Genomic DNA, 21,176 nt, shown 5'->3' on the forward strand with positions numbered 1-21,176 from the left:
CTGATGCAAGAGTGCTATATGATGTTTACTGCTGTTACTTATCAGAACTTGGTGTTTTGTTATTTTTGTTGCATTTGATGTGTGCATCTTATGAGCATGAGCTCTACATGTGTTTTGATCTATGCCATGCCATCTTTACAGGGGTGTATGCCATGTATTTTTGTGATCTATTTGGTGACTAGCACAAGCATGCAAACTAGGCTTCGTGATGTTTCTGTTTTCAGGGACTTAGGATTTTGCAAAGTCCTTTACCTGCTGTTATTTTTATGCCTTGTAAACTTGATGCTACAGTAAGTTCCATGCTTATTTTGAGATACTTCAGTAAGGATGTTTTGAACATATGGTTGTGCTCTATCCATCCAGGCCCCTGTTTGCAATTATGAAGTGACGTAGCATGTCTCAATCTTGCTCTACTTTTGCTATAAAATGTTCCTGGCAGAATGTTAACATGCTATTCAATTTTGCCACGGTTGTTGTAGTTGATCCATACATGCTTTGAACTTTCTCTTGCCATGGATAGCTTCATGAACATGTATTCTTGCTGTTGGTATGCTTGTTTTGTCATGCAATGCTTTGTGATGAGTGAATCGAGCTCACAAAGATGCCTTCATAATTCTGTAATGCCATGCTCAGTTTTCTGCTAAGTCTGAAACCTGTTAACGAAACTTGCTATGTTTACATGGGTGCCATCACATCTTCTGTGCCTTTTTGGCTCATGGTCAGTAAGGGACTTTTGTTCTATGCATTTAGTAGATTCATGCCATGCCTTGATTTGCTATGATATGTTCCTATAGCATGCTGTTTTCTGGCTCTAAACATGGCTTCCTGATGTTATTTCTGGCGTGTTAGTATTTTCACTGTCTGTGAAGCTGATATCTTTTGCACTTTTGCCATGCTTGTTTGAACCTATTATTGTGTGATCTAGCCGTAGCTCAGTGTTCATCTTTTGTCAAGAATCTTGAGTACATCACTGTCATTGCTTTGTTGTTATGTTGGAGTGCAGTAGCTTAGCTTCTTGTTGCATACCAAGTGGCATCATGCTGTTAATCGCAGATTTGTGTCATTCTTGTTTTGCTTGCCATTTGCAAACCGTGCATCCGTTTCCGGTGATCTCTATATCGATTTCGACCGAAATCATCTCATCTTTCCAGCGGCATACTTGGTTTGCCAAGTTGATGCCTTGTTCATCTTTTCCCTTCCGGAGCACGCATATGCATTGCATATCACATCTCGCATATCATGCCATGTTTTGCATCATGTTGCTTGTGCATTTCCCGTGATTGATTGTTGGACCTTTGCTTGTGTTCTTGCTTTGGGTAGAGCCGGGAGACGAGTACGCTTACGAGGAACCTGTTGAGAACGCTTGCGAGGATCAAGCTTTCGACAACTCTGAGAACCTTGCAGGCAAGATGACCATACCCTCAAAATCACTTCTATCTTTGCTTGCTAGGTGTTCGTTCTATTGCTGTGCTGCGCTACCTACCACTTGCTATATCATGCCTCCCATGTTGCCATGTCAAGCCTCTAACCATCCTTTCCTAGCAAACCGTTGTTTGGCTAAGTTACCGCTTTTGCTCAGCCCTTCTTATAGCGTTGCTAGTTGCAGGTGAAGTTGAAGTTGGTTCCATGTTGGAACATGGATATTTTGGCATATCACAATATCTCTTATTTAATTAATGCATCTATATATTCGGTAAAGGGTGGAAGGCTCGGCCTTATGCCTGGTGTTTTGTTCTCTTGCCGCCCTAGTTTCCGTCATACCGGTGTTATGTTCCTTGATTTTGCGTTCCTTACGCGGTTGGGTGATTTATGGGACCCCCTTGATAGTTCGCCTTGAATAAAACTCCTCCAGCAAGGCCCAACCTTGGTTTTACATTTGCCTACCTAAGCCTTTTCCCTTGGGTTTTCGCGAGCCCGAGGGTCATCTTATTTAACCCCCCGGGCCAGTGCTCCTCTGAGTGCTGGTCTAAACTAGAGCCCTTTGCAGCGCCACCTCGGGGAAACTTGAGGCCTGGTTTTAGTTGTACGGACTGCTCATCCAGTGTGCCCTGAGAACGAGATATGTGCAGCTCCTATCGGGATTTGTCGGCACATTCGGGCGGCTTTGCTGGTCTTGTTTTACCATTGTCGAAATGTCTTGTAAACCAGGATTCCGAGACTGATCGGGTCTTCCCGGGAGAAGGTTTATCCTTCGTTGACCGTGAGAGCTTATAATGGGCTAAGTTGGGACACCCCTGCAGGGTATTATCTTTCGAAAGCCGTGCCCGCGGTTATGAGGCAGATGGGAATTTGTTAATGTCCGGTTGTAGAGAACTTGACACTTGACTTAATTAAAATACATCAACCGTGTGTGTAGCCGTGATGGTCTCTTTTCGGCGGAGTCCAGAAAGTGAACACGGTTTGGGTTATGTATGAACGTAAGCAGTTTCAGGATCACTTCTAGCTTCGCGACCGTTGCGTTGCTCCTCTTCTCGCTCTTATTTGCGTATGTTAGCCACCATATATGCTTAGTGCTTGCTGCAGCTCCACCTCATTACCCCATCCTTCCTATAAGCTTAAATAGTCTTGATCTCGCGGGTGCGAGATTGCTGAGTCCTCATGACTCACAGATTCTACCAAAACAGTTGCAGGTGCCGACGATACCAGTGCAGATGACGCAACCGAGCTCAAATGGGAGTTCGACGAGGAACGTGGTCGTTACTATGTTTCGTTTCCTGATGATCAGTAGTGGAGCCCAGTTGGGACGATCGGGGAACTAGCATTTGGGGTTATCTTTTTTCTTTTGGATTTGACCGTAGTCGGTCTATGTGTGGATTTTGGATGATGTATGAATTAATTTATGCATTGTGTGAAGTGGCGATTGTAAGCCAACTCTCGTTATCCCATTCTTGTTCATTACATGGGATTGTGTGAAGATGACCCTTCTTGCGAGAATACCTACAATGCGGTTATGCCTCTAAGTCGTGCCTCGACACGTGGGAGATATAGCCGCATCGTGGGCGTTACAACAGGATATCGCAAATATGCTGCCCGCTGCTTTGCTCTTGTTAGTACCTGTTGTCCTGTATCACTGTACTTGCATACATACCTGGTTCATTATGTGACAGCAGTATGCATGATAGCTTGCTTATCAATTGTTTTCTCCAAATTATCTTATCTGTATGAATGGTTACATTAGTGTAGAATATATCCAATGCCAATGTTTTTTTAGCTCTGCATTGTTCTTGTAAGTACATGTTGTCCTTTATCAGTGTACTTATAATGACAGGTAGTTGTTCATGTACCATCACTCTGCAGCTTATTTTCCTTTGCCCTCCATTTTCTACACATCAGATCTATATTTACTCTTACCATAAGGTTGGTACTGAAGAAGTTTAGCTGTGCATTGCTCTTGGTTGTACCTTTTGCCTGTATCGCTGCACTTACATTTATAGCTACTTGGTTATGTAGCATCACTCTTCATCTTATCTAAAATATTCTCCATTTTTTCGTATATTATCACATCTATATTTACTCTTAACAAAATGTAGAATAAAGGCAATGCTTTTGAAGAAGATTCTGTGGTAAAGTTCTTGAATTGCCCCCCCATCAGCATGGACAAGGCCTTTATAGAGCCTGTCTTCACCAATAATGTAAGTTTGTCCATCTCAAGCCTTCAAACTTTGTTGTATATATTTGGTTAGGCATGACTGCAACAGATGTTTATTTTTGGTGCTTGCATCAAATTGCTTGTTTAAAGTTTATTATGTAGTTCATAAACAAAAGTTTGTCCTTTCTCAATTTAAGTTTTCAGTTGTACAACCAAGTTCCTTCTTCATACCATGTAAATTAAACTATACAGAGCAAGTGATCTTCTTTTGCACTGCATGTATGCTTCTGTTCTTCATCCGTAATCCAGTGGTGTGGTGAACCTACCTACTACAGCACAATGTCATATTCTGCAATGTCTTAACTATGAACAATGTCATATCATTCTACTATTATTTAAACCGTCTCTTTATTTGCCAATCTGAAATGGTATAAATTGACAGCACACTAACCATTGATACTTATGAGTTCTTGATCTGTAATCCAGTGGTGTCGTGAAGCTGCCAACTCCTTCACAATGTCATTTCCTGCCATGTCTTGACCTGAACAATACCATATTGTGTTAATGCAATTTCAAACTGTGTCACTTTATTCGTCAGTAAGAAATGTGATGAATTGTCAGCACTGATACTTTTATGTGCAAAACCTGTCATCTGTCTGCTTGTTTATCTTTCAGAGTGAGGAAGATATAAGTGTTGAACAAGCGCAGTCTCATCATCTTGCTCAGCTGCTTGCGCTGCAGCTCCCCAGCAGGGCTAACCTTTCTTGAACTCTATTGAAGTGCTGTCGGTTTTGTATATTATTTTGTCGGCGTGTTTATTTGCATTGGTGGCGATCTTTGATGCCCAGTGTATGTAATCTGCTGTCTGCTTGTGCCTTATTATCATAGTGGCGAACTTTGATGCCCAGTGGATGTAATATGCCGTAATTTCTTTATTGTATAGTCTAGGTTTTTTCCTTATTCACGATGCTGCAGTTATTTTACTGTATATATATATCATGTCTTCGCAGTAAACCGGCCAAACCGTAAAATTACGGTACATAATCGGGCCGTCATGCAATCACGATGTAGGTTGGGCCTGCAACATGCTGAACAGCTCACGGGCCGGCAGCAGCCCGAAATGAACCCCGGCCCATGATTGTGCGAATCAAATCACGGGCTTTTAACAGACCAAAATTGTCTCGGTCCTTGTTTGGCCCAATCAGATATCGGCTGCGAGCAGGCCGGATGCAAACCGGGCCGTAGTTAGGCCCAACTATATGACGGGCTTTTAACAGGCCGAAATTAATATAGGGCCGAAATGTTAAACGGGCCTTTAACAGGCCAAAACTAATATCAGGCCGAATTACTAAGTGGGCCTTTAGCAAGTGGGCCCAAAAGCATAGTGTCCAGTTGACGGGCCGAATCTGATATGGGCCATAATTGAGCCCAAACCCTCTTAAAGGGCCGGACCTGATCTGGGCCGTAATTTGGCCCAGAACGTGGTAGGCTTTTAACGGGCCGGATCTCATATGGGCCACTATTAGGCCCGGAGCGTGCCAGGCCTTTAATGGACCGGATCAAATACGGGCCGGCATTTGGCCCAAAACATGGCAGCCAGTTAATGGGCCGGCCAACTAGGGTCCTAAATATCTTGTGGGCCTACAGCTGGGCCGGCCCATTAATGTCGGCGAAATCTCGTGGGCCTTTAGCTGGGCCGGCCCATTATGATCCGCAAGAATCTTGTGGGCCTTTACCTGGGCCGGCCCATTATGGCAGACAAAAATCTTGTGGGCCTTTACCTGGGCCAGCCCATTATGGCCCGCAAAATCTTGTGGGCCTTTAGCTGGGCCAGCCCATTATGGTCCGCAAAATCTCGTGGGCCTTTAGCTGGGCTGGCCCATTATGGTTCGCAAAATCTTGTGGGCCTTTAGTTGGGCCGGCCCATTTAAACTTGATGGGCCAGTCCACGTGTCAACATATCATAGGCGCGTCTCGCCCATTGGATGAGTGACACCTATGCCAACGCGGACCTGACATGTGTCTCCTCCAGCCAATGATGATTTTACACATGGAAAATCCCCATTTGTCGGGGTTGTTAACGGGTTATCGGATCCAAAACCCGACCCGATAGCTTAACGGCGTTCCATTACGATGGATGCCACGTGTCGGTCACCCTTGACGAAAGCACTTCTGTGACGCGCGATTTATCGTCATGGAAGTGGACACTTCCGTGATGGTAATTTTGGTAATGTCATGGAACACTTCTACGACAGCACAGGTATGACTATCTTGATTCTGTCATAAATTTGTCATGGATGTACATGCATGACAAAAAACGCGACCTACTGTGACAAACACGTATCATCACGGAAGTGTATATTTTTTTTAGTGTTGAACCCAAAACTAAGCACCTCTCCCATTGCAAGAAAAACCAATCTAGTTGGCCAAACCAAATCGATAGTTCAAAGAGAAATACAAAGACATCTTAATCATGCACAAAAGAGTTTAGAGAAGACACAAATAATATTCATAGATAATCTGATCATAAATCCACAATTCATCGAATCTCAACAAACACACCACAAAAAATTACTACATCGAATAGATCTCCAAGAACATCGAGGAGAACATTGTATTGAAGATTAGAGAGAGAGAGAAGAAGCCATCTAGCTACTAGCTATGGACCCGTAGGTCTGTGGTAAACTACTCACGCATCATCGGAAGGGCGGCAAGGTTGATGTAGAGGCCCTCCGTGATCGAACCCCCTCCGGCAGATCGCCAGAAAAGGCCCCAAGATGGGATCTCACGGGAACAGAGGCTTGCGGCGGCGGAAAAGTATTTTTGGTGGACGCTTCTGGTGGTTTGGGAATATTTGGGAATTTGTAGTCCAAAGATTAGGGTTGGAGGACTCCTGAGGGGCCCACAAGCCCTCAGGGCGCGGCCCCCAGGGGCTCGCCTGGCAGGCTTGTGGCCTCCTCGGGAATCTTCTAACCCCCTCTCCAAGCTCCGTGGATGTCTTCTAGTCCAAGAAAAATCATCGTAAAGTTTTATTCCGTTTGGACTCCGTTTGATATTCCTTTTCTGTAAAACTCAAAAACAAGAAAAAAAACAAAAACTGGCACTGGGCTCTAGGTTAATAGGTTAGTCCCAAAAATAATATAAAATAGCATATTAATGCATATAAAACATCCAAAACAGATAATATAATAGCATGGAACAATAATAAATTATAGATACGTTGGAGACGTATCAAGTACGCTTGCGACACCACCACCTGCTATTAATTCTGATATGTCGCAAGTAATTGATGATGCTACTTTTGTTATGAATGATGCTATTGATGATGCTAGTACTTTGCTTGATGAAACTGTGCCACTAGGTGGATTTCTTGATGAACAACTTGCTAAAGCTAAAGAATATGAAAATGCTAAAACTGAAAACTATGAAACGCCCGTTAGGCCTAGGTATCCTAGAATTGAAATGCCTAAGATACCTGAGGGATTTGTTGTTGGTGAAGAAATAACTAGAGAACTTCTTGCTTGTAGTGATAGAGATGATCTTAATTACTATGTAAGCTGAAAGAAAAATCTCTGAATGCTAGAATGAAATATGATCCTAGTTTGCTACTTCACCTATCTTTGTTACTGATAAGGATTATGAATTCTCTGTCAATCCTAAGTTAATTACTTTGGTTGAATCTAATCCTTTTCAGGGTTATGAATCAGATACGATAGAACTTTTAGTTTGGGTGCTATGATTGCTCGACGGTTACAGACTAACCGCTCGAAGGGAGCTATTTATGGTGGTATTTATGCTTCTCGCCTCGCTAGACATTACGAGATTCCCATTAGGCATGATGAGGCAGAGGAGAGGCTTTTGCCTCTTAGGAACCTTGATTATGTTAGCATGGTCGGACATGATTAATAGTGGCAAGCCGCGGTTTTGGTATAACTTGGTTTTTAGTCAGGGCGCTCGTGAGACTATTACCCTGCATGCACCTTTGTTTGATATTTCTTTAGGTAGGTACACTATTATGCCCGCGGACATTTACGCTTACTGGGCCTTGGTGCCTCCCCAAGTGGTCGAGCCTGAGCTAGCACCTGAGCCTGAGGCGGCCGCAGAGCATGTTTACCAGCAGGATCCCGTTTATCGGTGGAACCTCGATGAGCCTCAACATTATCCTGGAGAGGGATACTTCGACCCGTGGCCATAGACCAACTTAGCCCAAAAGCCTAAGCTTTGGGGAGTACGTATTTCTCACCGACATTACATTCATGTACCACACATTTCATTCCAGTTGTCGGTGTTCATCCATTTTCATTGTATATCAATGTTAGATTTATTTTTACTTTCTTCTTGTGTGTTTGAAAAACTTTGAAAATCCAAAAATATTTTTCGCATCTTTTTGTTTTTTCTTTCCTGATTAGCAGTATGTAGTATTAAAAAGAAAACCCAAAAAGATTTCTCATTCTTCTTTTACTTGTTGGGAGCTTTCCTGTGTAAATAGTTTTTCTTGTTTTTCGTTTTTCTCCTTTGTTAAATTTGCTTTCTTCAGAAAAACAAGAAATCCAAAAATATTTCAATGTGTTTCTCTGAAATTCTTTTCTTTTCTTCGAGTTGCCGTAAGGAGAAGACCACGATGAACATGTTGAGTGGCTCTCATATGCATTATTATTGATCTAACAAAGAGCCCATATTACCTTGTCTTCTCCTTTGAATAAAATGTGTGCAAATTCCAGCTAAGTCCACGACACACTTGCATTATTATTATTTCCATACAATTCGGTCGTGCAAGTGAAAGGCAATAATGATGATGATTTGATGAAGTGATTGAGATGAAGAAAAACTGGCATGAACTCCTCTTGTTTTTGTTTTTGTAAATATGTTTAGCTCATCATTCTTGATTCAGTATCCTTATGAGTAAACATGTTTGTGATGACAATTAGAGATTATAGTTGCTCATGGCATGCTTAAATAGTTAGGAGTGGATAATGATTTATCTTGAGTGTCAGCATACATTAAAATGGTTATGATGTAGTATGATAGTATGGTATCTTCCTCTGAATGATTCAAGCGGCTTGACTTGGCACATGTTCACGCATGTAGTTGATTCAAAACCAACATAGCCTCCTCGATATTTATGTTCATGGTGTTTGATATCCTGCTCATGCTCGTATTCAATGTTAAATATTCTCAATGCATGTTTATGACTGTTTTCGCTCTCTAGCTGGTCGCTTCTCAATCTATTTGCTAGCCTTCATGTAGCGATCCGACCTCAAACGGTCAAATCTCTGTGTATAAGTGTCATCCCTGGATCGGTAATGCTAACACACACAGTACTCGAGGATTTATAACAGAGTTTTAATCACACTTATTACATCGAATGTCTCAAAAGAGAACTTATTACAATAATATGGCTTACGGCCATCTAAATAGGATAACAGCGGAAGCTTCGAAGGTAAATGAGTCCATCAACTCCAACGGCATAGCTGAGTGCATGACAACGACCTAGCGCACCTTACTCTTCGTCTGAAAACTCTGCAACATAATACGTTGCAGCCTGTGTAGGTCAGCACATGGAATATGCTGGCAAAATAACACTATAGAGCAAAGCACAATGTAACAGCTATAACAATATGCATATTTGGCTGGTGGAGGCTCTATGGTTATTTTTGCAGAAAGCTAGTTTTTCCCTACAACAGAGGAACATATTTATTTAACTACAAAATTGGTTGATAAACATTGAGAATGGTAACCCCATCTCAATCCCAAATTAATAATTCATAACCCAACAAATTAATTAAAGTGAAGTGATGAGATCAACATAGTAATTCAAGCACCAGATACTCAAGATGTCCATAACCGGGGACACGGCTAACCATGATTAGTTTATACACTCGGCAGAGGTTTGCGCACTTTTCCCCACAAGACTCGATCTCCTCCGTTGAATTTCTCGCACTACATGATGTTTCAGAAACGGGTGACCGAGACACAGTCTTTCAGAAGCATTAACTCTTTCGACGGGTAGACCGTACCACCTACATCCCCTACATCTGCTAGTCTACCACTGAAAGGGTCACACAACATACTAAACTATGCCAGAGCCCATAATGGCTTGTGGTGCACATGGAAGTTTCCAGCATGAATAACATAATGATCCGTTTGAGCCTGGGTGGCAAACCATAGGAAAATCACACGGATACTCCAGGATCTCCTTTGGACAACACTGGATTACCCCAGGTGCCCACAAACCAAACCACCCAGATGTGTGTTAAAGTAGCCACCTTAAGTAAACCCTTAGTTCATAATAATTCTCACAACTGTCATGAATCACTCAAACCAAACCACGTCTACGCGCATAACATAGTAGTATAAGCATAACGTAGAAGTAACTCCCAGGGTTTGAATATAAGACATTAGGTTCTACCTCATCAACTACTTCCCAATACCCACAAGTATTCAAGTCCTAACCATGCAGTGTTTGAGGGCTGAAACTAATGCATAAAAACTGGGTAATAAAGGGGTATGATAAAGTGTTACTTGCCTTGCTGATGATCTGAAAACCCTAGTGACTCGGAGTAGCACGCTTCACATTCCGGGAACTCTATCGTGAACAAACAATAGCATACATAAGCACTCAAGCATAAGATGCAAGGTTAAAACTCAAAAGAAAAGATCCAAACTGAAATTTCAACTGAAGAGCTTCGATTTGCAAAAAGAATCAATCGAATCGGAGCTACAAAACTCAAACTACGATCAAAAGAAGTTCGAATGCAAACCTGCTTAAAACCAAATTTTAAATTGTCAAAATCGTGTTCGCGTTGGTTATCTGGAAAGAGGGGTTCGAGACGAAGATTTTGGCATTGGTTTCACTGGATTTGAACAAACGAGCAAAAAGTTGCAAGGGTTTAAAGATCAGGGACTAATCTATGATAAAAATAATCGCGGATAGGTCCCTGGCCGAAAATAAAATAAAAGAAAAACCTATCGAACGAACGTTCGCTAACAGAACCAAACGAATGAAAATCATTCGGTAATGCGGATTAAGGGACGAACGTCCGCTAATTAGATCCGAAAATAAAACCGAGAGAAAAACCCTAAAAAAACTAAACCGAACAAAAACTGAGAGAAAAACCGGATCGGGTGTTTACCGGTTAACCGGAGAAAAGTCGCCGGCGGCAACGGCGGGATCCGGCGAGACGACGCGGTGGCAGCGGCGGCTCGCGGCGGCAGGGCGGCGGTGGCTGGCAGCGCTAGGCGGTGGAGTGCGGCGGCGCAGCAGCAGCCGCAGCGGCAGCGGGCGGCGGCAGCGGTGGCTGGCGGCGCGGCTCGGGGCAGGGTGGAGAGGAGGAGGCGGCGGGGCGGGCGGTTATAAAGGCCGGGGGCGCGGGCGGCTTGGAGGAGGGGGCGCAGGGTCGGACCGGGAGTCGTGCCCCGGCTGGACTCGGGCGGCGGCGGCGGCTCGGTCTCTCCACGCGGGAGGAAGGCGGCGCGGGAGTGGGCCGGCCTGCTCGGCTGGGCCTTCGGCCCAGTCGGGCGGGAAGTTTTTTTAAAATAAAATTTCGCCCGAAGAAAATCCTAATGAAAATATAAAAAAATTCTAAAAATACGAGAAACAATTTTCACCGTCTAAATCTATTATTTAGGACACGATGAACATTTTCTGGCCTAAAAATGCAATTTTCAAAAATGCATATTTTTTAATTCAAATAAAATATAAATTTGATTTTAAAATTTCTTCTCCAATATTCCTCTCTTTTGAAGAAGTCATTTTATCTTCTCTTATTTATTTTTATTATTGGAAATAATTGGAGAGAAAAATATTAAAACCAAATTGATCCTCTTTTCAAATTTGAGAAAATGTCAAATATGAAAATTTGTGAAACCTCCAACTCTCTCCTTGGGTCCTGGAGTTGCTTAAGATTTCTAGGATCTCAACCAAAATGCAAATAAAATATGATATGCATTTGATGACCTATGTATAACATCCAAATTGAAAATTGGGATGTTACAAACCTACCCCCCTTAAGATGAATCTCGCCCTCGAGATTCGGTTTGGCTAGAAAATAGGTGTGGGTGGTCTTTCCGTAGGTCTTCTTCTCGCTCCTAGGTGGCTTCATCCTCGGTATGGTGGCTCCACTGAACTTTGCAAAACTTGATAGCTTTGCTGCGGTAACTCGGCTGGCAAACTCGAGAATCTTGATAGGTTTTTCCTCGTAAGTTCGGTCACTCTCCAACTGAATTGCTTCCAGGGGCACTGTATCTCTTAGAGGAATATCGGCCATCTCTGCATGGCACTTCTTCAACTGGGAAACGTGAAACACATCATGAACTCCTGACGATCCTTCTGGTAACTCCAACTTGTAGGCCACCTCTCCCATACGTTCCAGAACTCGGTATGGTCCTACAAATCTCGGGGCTAACTTTCCCTTAACTCCAAACCGTTTAACTCCTCGAAGTGGTGACACACGAAGATATGCTCTGTCTCCGATTTCATAGACTACCTCCTTGCGTTTTATATCGGCATAACTCTTCTGCCTAGACTGAGCTACCTTCAGTCTATCACGAATCAACTTAATTTTCTCTTCAAACTCTTTAATCAAATCTGGTCCAAACAACTGACGGTCTCCGACTTCATCCCACATTAACGGTGTCTTGCACCTCCTTCCATACAAAGCTTCGAAAGGTGCCATCTTCAAACTAGCCTGATAACTGTTGTTGTATGAGAACTCTGCATAAGGCAAATTATCATCCCAACAAGATCCATAATCTAGCGCACAAGCTCTCAATATGTCCTCCAGAATCTGATTGACTCTCTCGGTCTGTCCATTTGTCTGCGGATGAAAGGCTGTACTGAACTCCAGCCTGGTACCCAAGGTCTGGTGTAACTGATTCCAAAACTTCAAGGTAAATTGTGTTCCTCTATCTGATATGATGGTCCTCGGAACTCCATGCAGACACACGATCCTGATCATATATATCTTGGCCAACTTCGCGCTCGTATAAGTGGTTTTCACGGGGATAAAGTGAGCCACTTTGGTCAAGCGACCTACTACTACCCAGATAGAATCATAACCCGATCAGGTCATGGGTAATCCGGCGATGAAATCCATGCCAAGTTTGTCCCACTTCCATTCGGGTATCGGCATAGGCTGTAATAATCCTGCTGGCTTCTGATGTTCTGCCTTCACTCTCTGACATACATCACATACTGCTACATACTCGGCAATATCCTTCTTCATACCAGTCCACCAGAAACGTTCCTTCAAATACAAATACATCTTGGTGTTTCCGGGGTGAATCGAGTATGGTGAGTCATGAGCTTCCTGAAGTATTAACTTCCTGATCTCCGCATTATTGGGCACATAAACATGATCCTCAAACCATAACGTTTCGTTCTCATCCTCATGAAATCCCTTGGCTTTTCCCTTGCCCATCTTCTCCTTTATCTCAGCAATTTCCTTATCATCCTTCTGTACTTCTCGAATCTTTCCCAATAACATGGACTGAACCTCCATTGCTGCAACAAAACCTCTTGGAACTATCTCCAAACGAAGTTCCTTGAGATCGTCAACTAACTCCTGCGGTAATCCTCCGCTTACGAGGGTATTGACATAACTCTTCCGGCTCAAAGCGTATGCTACGACATTGGCCTTTCCTGGGTGATAGTGCAGCTTCATATCATAATCCTTTATTAACTCCAACCATCTCCTCTGCCTGAGATTCAATTCCTTCTGTGTGAAGATATACTTCAAACTCTTATGATCCGTATATACATCACAACGGTTTCCAATAAGAAAATGTCTCCAGGTCTTGAGCGCATGCACTATGGCTGCTAACTGCAAATCATGCGTGGCATAATTCAACTCGTGAGGTCGAAGCTGCCGTGAGGCATATGAAACAACTCTTCCGTCCTGCATAAGTACACCTCCAAGTCCTAAGCGAGAGGCGTCGCAATACACTTGGAAATCCTTGCGTATATCCGGAAGAATTAGCACTGGGGCTGTAACCAAACGTTTCTTCGACTCCTGAAAACTGGCTTCACATTCCTCAGTCCATTCGAACTTGGTGTCCTTCTTCAACAACTCCATCATGGGTTTCGCAATCTTGGAGAAATTCTCAATGAACCTCCTATAATATCCTGCGAGTCCCAGAAAACTACGGATCTCTACAACTGAGGTGGGTGCCAGCCACTCAGTGACAGACTGAACCTTGGTTGGGTCTACTGCTATACCTTCTCCAGATATAACATGTCCAAGAAATCCAACTTCTTTCAACCAAAACTCACATTTTCTGAACTTGGCATATAACTGGTGTTCCCTGAGCTTCTCGAGAACTAAGCGCAAATGCACCTTGTGTTCCTCTTCATTCTTCGAGTACACCAAAATATCATCAATGAACACCACAACAAACTTATCCAAAAACTCCATGAACACCTTGTTCATCATACTCATAAAATAGGCAGGGGCATTAGTCAATCCAAAAGACATGACCGTGTACTCATACAACCCGTACCTTGTGGTGAAAGCTGTCTTAGGTATATCCTGTTCTCGGATTTTTCAGCTGGTGGTATCCTGATCGAAGATCGATCTTGGAGAATACTTTAGCTCCCTTCAGCTGGTCAAACAAATCATTGATCATCGGTAGTGGGTACTTGTTATTGATTGTCACCTCATTCAATGCACGATAATCGACAACCATTCTCAAAGATCCATCCTTCTTCTCAACTAAGAGCACTGGGGCTCCCCACGGTGACGAACTTGGTCAGATATAACCTTTCTCCAATAACTCCTTAATTTGCTTCTTAATTTCCTCTAGATCATTTGCGGGCATTCGATATGGTCTCTTCGATATTGGTCCGGTGCCTGGCAACAACTCTATTAAGAATTCTATGTCTCGATCTGGCGGCATGCCTGGTAATTCCTCTGGAAATACATCCGGGTAATCCTTCACAACATGCACTTCTTCCTGAACAACTCCCGAGAGAGAATTTACTTGAGTCCTCCTTGGCGCATGCCTGGATACATACTTGATCCTCTTTCCCTCCGGAATGGTGAGTAAAATTGACTTACTAGCACAGTCGATGTTTCCTCCATACTTCGATAGCCAATCCATGCCTAGTATTATATCCAATCCTTGTGACTCCAAAATTATTAGGTCTGAGGGGAAAACATGGCTACCAATGGTTAATGGTAACTGATCACACCATCGGCTGGCCATATACTCTGCTCCTGGCGAGCTTACTAACATGGGTGACCTAAGGGCTAAGGTTGGCAACTTAAACTTGTCCACAAATCCCCTTGATATGTATGAATGCGATGCGCCAATGTCAAAAAGAACGAGAGCGGTAAATGACTTAATCAAAACTTACCAACACACTGCGTCAGGCTAATCTTCAACTTCCTCCACGTTGATGTGGTTCACCTGACCTCTGGTAAAAGGATTGGGCTTCTTCCCAGAGTTTCCATTTCCATTGCCATTCTTCAACTCAGAACAATCATTGGCGTAGTGTCCAGTCTTCCCGCACTTGTAACAGGTAACGTGACTCAGATCCTTCTTAGCGGGTGTTGCTGGGTTGGAACGGTTCTGGCTGCTGCTTGCTCCATTCCCATTTCCATTCTTGGGGCCACTGTGATTATGTGAGCTTCCTCCATTGTGAGTGTGGCCTCCATGGTTATGATGGGTATGTCCTCCCGAGTTCGGGGTAAAGCGAGGCTTCTATTGAGCTCCAGAATTATACTTCCCCTGTCCATACTTCCTTTTGCGGCTCTCTATCTGTTGCTGCTTGCCTTCTATCATAAAAGCCCTGTCTACCAACTCCTGGTAGTTAGCAAATGTTGCCACCATCAACTGCATACTTAGCTCATCATTCAGCCCTTCCATAAACTTCTCCTGCTTTGCGGTATCCGTGGCCACATCATCCGGGGCATAGCAGGCTAACTTGCTGAACTCGTCCACGTACTGCCCCACAGTACGATTCCCTGACGTAAGTTGCGAAACTCACGCTTATTCATACTCATTGCTCCAGCTGAGACATGGGCGGTGCGAAAAGCTTGCTGAAACTGATCCCAAGTGACGTTGGCTATGGGGAAAGTGGCGGTGTAATTCTCCCACCATGAGGCTGCGGGTCCATCCAATTGATGTGCGGCAAAGCGCACCTTCTCAGCATATGTGCAACCTGCGGTGGTCAGCTCCCTTCCAATCCTATGGAGCCAGTCATCAGCAACAATCGGCTTGGTGCTACTGGAAAACACCGGCGGATTCAACCTCAGGAAACGGGCTAAGTTGTCAACTAGAGGTGGTGGCGGTGGGTTGTTGTTGTTGCCTTGGTTCTGAACTAGTAGCTGCATCAAGGCATTCTGCTGTTGGATCAACTGAGTGAGCTCCGGTGGGAAGACAAATCCGGGGTCACGTCTCGGAGGCATCTGATAGGTTTAGAGGGGTGAGAATAGAATAGAATGAGGTCTAAAGAGAAATCACTACCCATATGCACATGAGACAAACACATTCATATCACAACACTCAATTCAAACAAGGGCATACAATCGATCTAACTACAGTTACAAAATACTTGGACTATTACTATATACATGGGGGAATACTACTGATAATATGGTGGTCGACTAGAAATTTTGATCGGTGGAAGACTCCATGATATATGCTCCAGCTTCGTCTTCGTAATCATCATTGCTATCGGGATCGGAGTCGGTGTCGTCGATGATGATGTAGTTCTCAGGGTGGTTGTCTTCCTCTAGTGCGGGATCTCCCATGAATATTCCTAGCTTCGTCTTCAGGTCTTCATTCTTCTCCAGTAACACTGCAATTTCCTCTTCATATCCATCGCGTGTAGACTTGAGTTCCTCTTTTAGCTCCATGTTCCTGGTCATCACCTTCTTCAGGTCTAGCATGCTGGCGCACATTTGGTTCTCCTGACGGTGAATGTGCTGGTTTAACTCCTGGATGTAGGCTGCAATGGATTTATCCCTCCTGGTGCAAATCATCTCCCATTGCTCATCTCGGCGTCCACATATCTGGTAGATGGTGTCCTTAAGATCCTTGTGGTATACCTCGCCGATGCGTCCCATGGCGATGTGGGCTGCCATGCTCTTTCCTAGACTCCAGGTTGGTGCATCAAAGGAAAACTCTATGGACTCAGTAACTGGCGTGAATGTCCTTCCTGGAACATGTACTCGAATCGTCCAACGCTCTTCTTCAGGTAGAGTGGCGGTGTAGGTCCCGGTGAAGCTTGGTATTCCGATGCTCAGGTACCTAGTGGCTTCCTTCAAGTGTCGTCCGAAAGGTGTGTCTTCATCTGGTTGAGCAAACTTGTTCCTTGGGTCCGCCATCTATAGGGTAGAAAATGGAGAAGAGTCAGAAATGGGTAGAGAAGAAAGTACTATGGCTTTTCTTAGTGGTCACGTCCTACAGTCAGCGTGTGCTTTGATACCATCTTGTAGCGATCCGACCTTAAACAGTCAAATCTCTGTGTATAAGTGTCATCCCTGGATCGGTAATGCCGACACACACAGTACTCGAGGATTTATAACAGAGTTTCAATCACACACTTATTACATCGAATGTCTCAAAAGAGAACTTATTACAATAATATGGCTTAAGGCCATATAAATAAGATAACAGCGGAAGCTTCGAAGGTAAATGAGTCCATCAACTCCAACGGCATAGCTGAGTGCATGATAACGACCTAGCGCACCTTACTCTTCGTCTGAAAACTCTGCAACATAACACGTTGCAGCCTGTGTAGGTCAGCACATGGAATATGCTGGCAAAATAACACCATAGAGCAAAGAACAATGTAACAGCTATAACAATATGCATATTTGGCTAGTGGAGGCTCTATGGTTATTTTTGCAGAAAGCTTGTTTTTTCCTACAACAAAGGAATATATTTATTTAACTACAAAGTTGGCTGATAAACATTGAGAATGGTAACCCCATCTCAATCCCAAATTAATAATTCATAACCCAACAAATTAATTAAAGTGAAGTGATGAGATCAACATAGTAATTCAAGCACCAGATACTCAAGATGTCCATAACCGGCAACACGGCTAACCATGATTAGTTTATACACTCGGCAGAGGTTTGCGCACTTTTCCCCACAAGACTCGATCTCCTCCGTTGAATTTCTCGCACTACATGATGTTTGAGAAACGAATGACCAAGACACAGTCTTTCAGAAGCATTAACTCTTTCGACGGGTAGACCGTACCACCTACATCCCCTACATCTGCTAGTCTACCACTGAAAGAGGTCACACAACATACTCAACTATGCCAGAGCCCATAATGGCTTGTGGCTGCACATGGAAGTTTCCAGCATGAACAACATAATGATCCGTTTGAGCCTGGGTGGCAAACCATAGGAAAATCACACGGATACCCTGGGATCTCCTTTGGACAACACTGGATTACGCCAGGTGCCCACAAACCAATCCACCCAGATGTGTGTTAAAGTAGCCACCTTAAGTAAACCCTTAGTTCATAATAATTCTCACAACTGTCATGAATCACTCAAACCAAACAACGTCTACGAGCATAGCATAGTAGTATAAGCATAACGTAGAAGTAACTCCCAGGGTTTGAATATAAGACAATAGGTTCTACCTCATCAACTACTTCCCAATACCCACAAGTATTCAAGTCCTAACCATGCAGTGTTTGGGTTGAAACTAATGCATAAAAACTGGGTAATAAAGGGGTATGATCAAAGTGTTACTTGCCTTGCTGACGATCTGAAAACCCTAGTGACTCGTAGTAGCACGCTTCGCACTCCGGGAACTCTATCGTGAACAAACAATAGCATACATAAGCACTCAAGCATAAGATGCAAGGGTAAAACTCAAAAGAAAAGATCCAAACTGAAAGTTCAACTGAAGAGCTTCGATTTGCAAAAAGAATTAATCGAATCGGAGCTACGAAACTCAAACTACGATCAAAAGAAGTTCGAATTCAAATCTTCTTGAAACCAAATTTTACATTGTCAACATCATGTTCACGTTGGTTATCTGGAAAGAGGGGTTCGAGACGAAGATTTTGGCGTTGGTTTCATTGGATTTGAACAAACGAGCAAAAAGTTGCGAGGGTTTAAAGATGAGGGACTAATCTATGATAAAAATAATCGCGAATAGGTCCCTGGCCGAAAGTAAAATAAAAAGAAAACCCTATCGAACGAACGTTCGCTAACAGAACCAAACGAATGAAAATCGTTCGCTAACGCGGATTAACGGACGAACGTCCACTAATTAGATCCGAACGTAAAACCGAGAGAAAAACCCTAAAAAAACTAAACCGAAGAAAAACTGAGAGAAAAACCGGATCGGGTTTTTACCGGTTAACCGGAGAAAAGTCGCCTGCGGCAATGGCGGGATCCGGCGAGACGGCAGCTCGCGGCGGCGGGGCAGCGGTGGCTGGCGGCACTAGGCGGCGGAGTGCGGCGGCGGGCGGTGGTGCAGGCGGCGGCGACGGCGGTGGGTGGCGGCGCGGATCGGGACGGGGTGGAGAGGAGGAGGCGGCGGGACGGGCGGTTACAAAGGCCGGGGGTGCGTGGGCGGCTTGGAGGAGGGGGCGCTGGGTCGGACCGGGAGTCGTGCCCCGGCCGGACTCGGGCGGCGGCGGCTCGGTCTCTCCACGCGGGAGGAAGGCAGCGCGGGAGTGGGCCGGCCTACTCGGCTGGGCCTTCGGCCCAGTCGGGCGGGAAGTTTTTTTTTAGAATAAAATTTCGCCCGAAGAAAATCCTAATAAAAATATTTAAAAAATTCTAAAAATACCAGAAACAATTTTCACCGTCTAAATCTAATATTTAGGACAAGATGAACATTTTTCTGGCCTAAAAATGCAATTTTCAGAAATGCATATTTTCTAATTCAAATAAAATAGCAAATAAAATATAAATTTGATTTTAAAATTTCTTCTCCAATATTCCTCTCTTTTGAAGAAGTCATTTTATCTTCTCTCATTTATTTTTATTATTGGAAAAAATTGGAGAGAAAAATATTAAAACCAAATTTATCCTCTTTTCAAATTTAAGAAAAATTCAAATATGAAAATTTGTGAAACCTCCAACTCTCTCCTTGGGTCCTTGAGTTGTTTAAGATTTCTAGGATCTCAACCAAAATGCAAATAAAATATGATATGCATATGATGACCTATGTATAACATCCAAATTGAAAATTGGGATGTTACACTTCGCCCGTACTAAGCGGGAATACTGCTTGTGCATCCAAATCCTTAAACCCAAAGTTGTTCCTGATGAGTCCACTATATCTACCTATATGCGGTATTAGTTGCCGTTCCAAGTAAATTTGTATGTGCCACCTCTAAACATTCAAATAAGCATCTGTTTTGTGTGCCCGTACCGCTCATGGAGCGACAGGGGGCGGTCAGTATCTTCCATGCTAAGCGGGTTATTCTCATGATGAGTGTTTATCCCCTTGTCCTTACACGAGAGGGGCTGGTATTCGGGATGCCCAGTCCCATGATCAAATCACAAAATAATGAAACAAACTCCCCCGGAAAGTTGTTGGTATGGAGGGCACCCGAGGATTCGGCTAGCCATGGCTTGTGTTTGTCAGCTGAGGGGGAGTAAACTTTACCTTTCCGCTTGGGAACCGCCGCTAATTTGTTTAGCATGGAAAATATTGAAAACTCTATGTCGTCACGTTGACAGGAAATGCATATACCTCCCAAAATTATATTCATATCTGTTTTAAGCTTTGAGCTCTGGCACCTCTGCAATTCCCTGCTTCCCTCTACGAAGGGTCTATCTATTTACTTTTATGTTATTTTTTTATTGTTAAGTCATCACCCTCTCATTTAAGCACCAGTTGGAGAGCACTATTGTCATTCTTATGCATTGGGTATAGTTAATGTTGAGTGTGACATGACTAGATTGTTGGTACCATGAATTACAATGTTTAGTCGCTGCTTTAATTTTAGAGGTGCTCTGCATTTATGTTTTGCGGTCTCAGAAAAGGGCTAGCGAGATACCATGTTATCATATCATATCATGATTGTTTTGACAAAATGTTGGCATCCGAGATATCTTATTATTGCTTGCTAGTTGGTTATGTCATTAGTATGAGTAAATGTGAGACATAAATGTTATCATGAATATAGTTAGTTCATAATCCTTGCTGAAAACTTGAGCATTAGTTAAGCGTATATACAATAACAAGAACAAAAAGAGTTTGTAAAAGTTTTTATTTATCACTTTCAGTTTGTCAATTGAATTGCTCGAGGACAAACAATGAGTTAAGCTTGGGGGAGTTGATACGTCTCCAATGTATCTACTTTTCCAAACACTTTTGCTCTTGTTTTGGACTCTAATTTGCATGATTTGAATGGAACTAACCCGGACTCACGATGTTTTTAGTAGAATTGCCATGATGTTGTTTTTATGCATAAATAAAAGTTCTCGGATTGAGCTAAAAAATTACTGAGAATTGTTTCAGAATAAAAAATATCGGCGAAGGAAATTACCAGAGGGGGCCAATAGGGGGCCATAAGCCCAAGGGACGTGCCACCCCCAGGGCGCACCTACCAGGCTTGTGGGCCCCTCACAGCTCCCGCAACCCCAAATCCAACTCC

Source organism: Aegilops tauschii, chromosome 4 (genome assembly GCF_002575655.3).
Source record: "Aegilops tauschii subsp. strangulata cultivar AL8/78 chromosome 4, Aet v6.0, whole genome shotgun sequence".
NCBI classification, from domain to species: Eukaryota; Viridiplantae; Streptophyta; class Magnoliopsida; order Poales; family Poaceae; genus Aegilops; species Aegilops tauschii.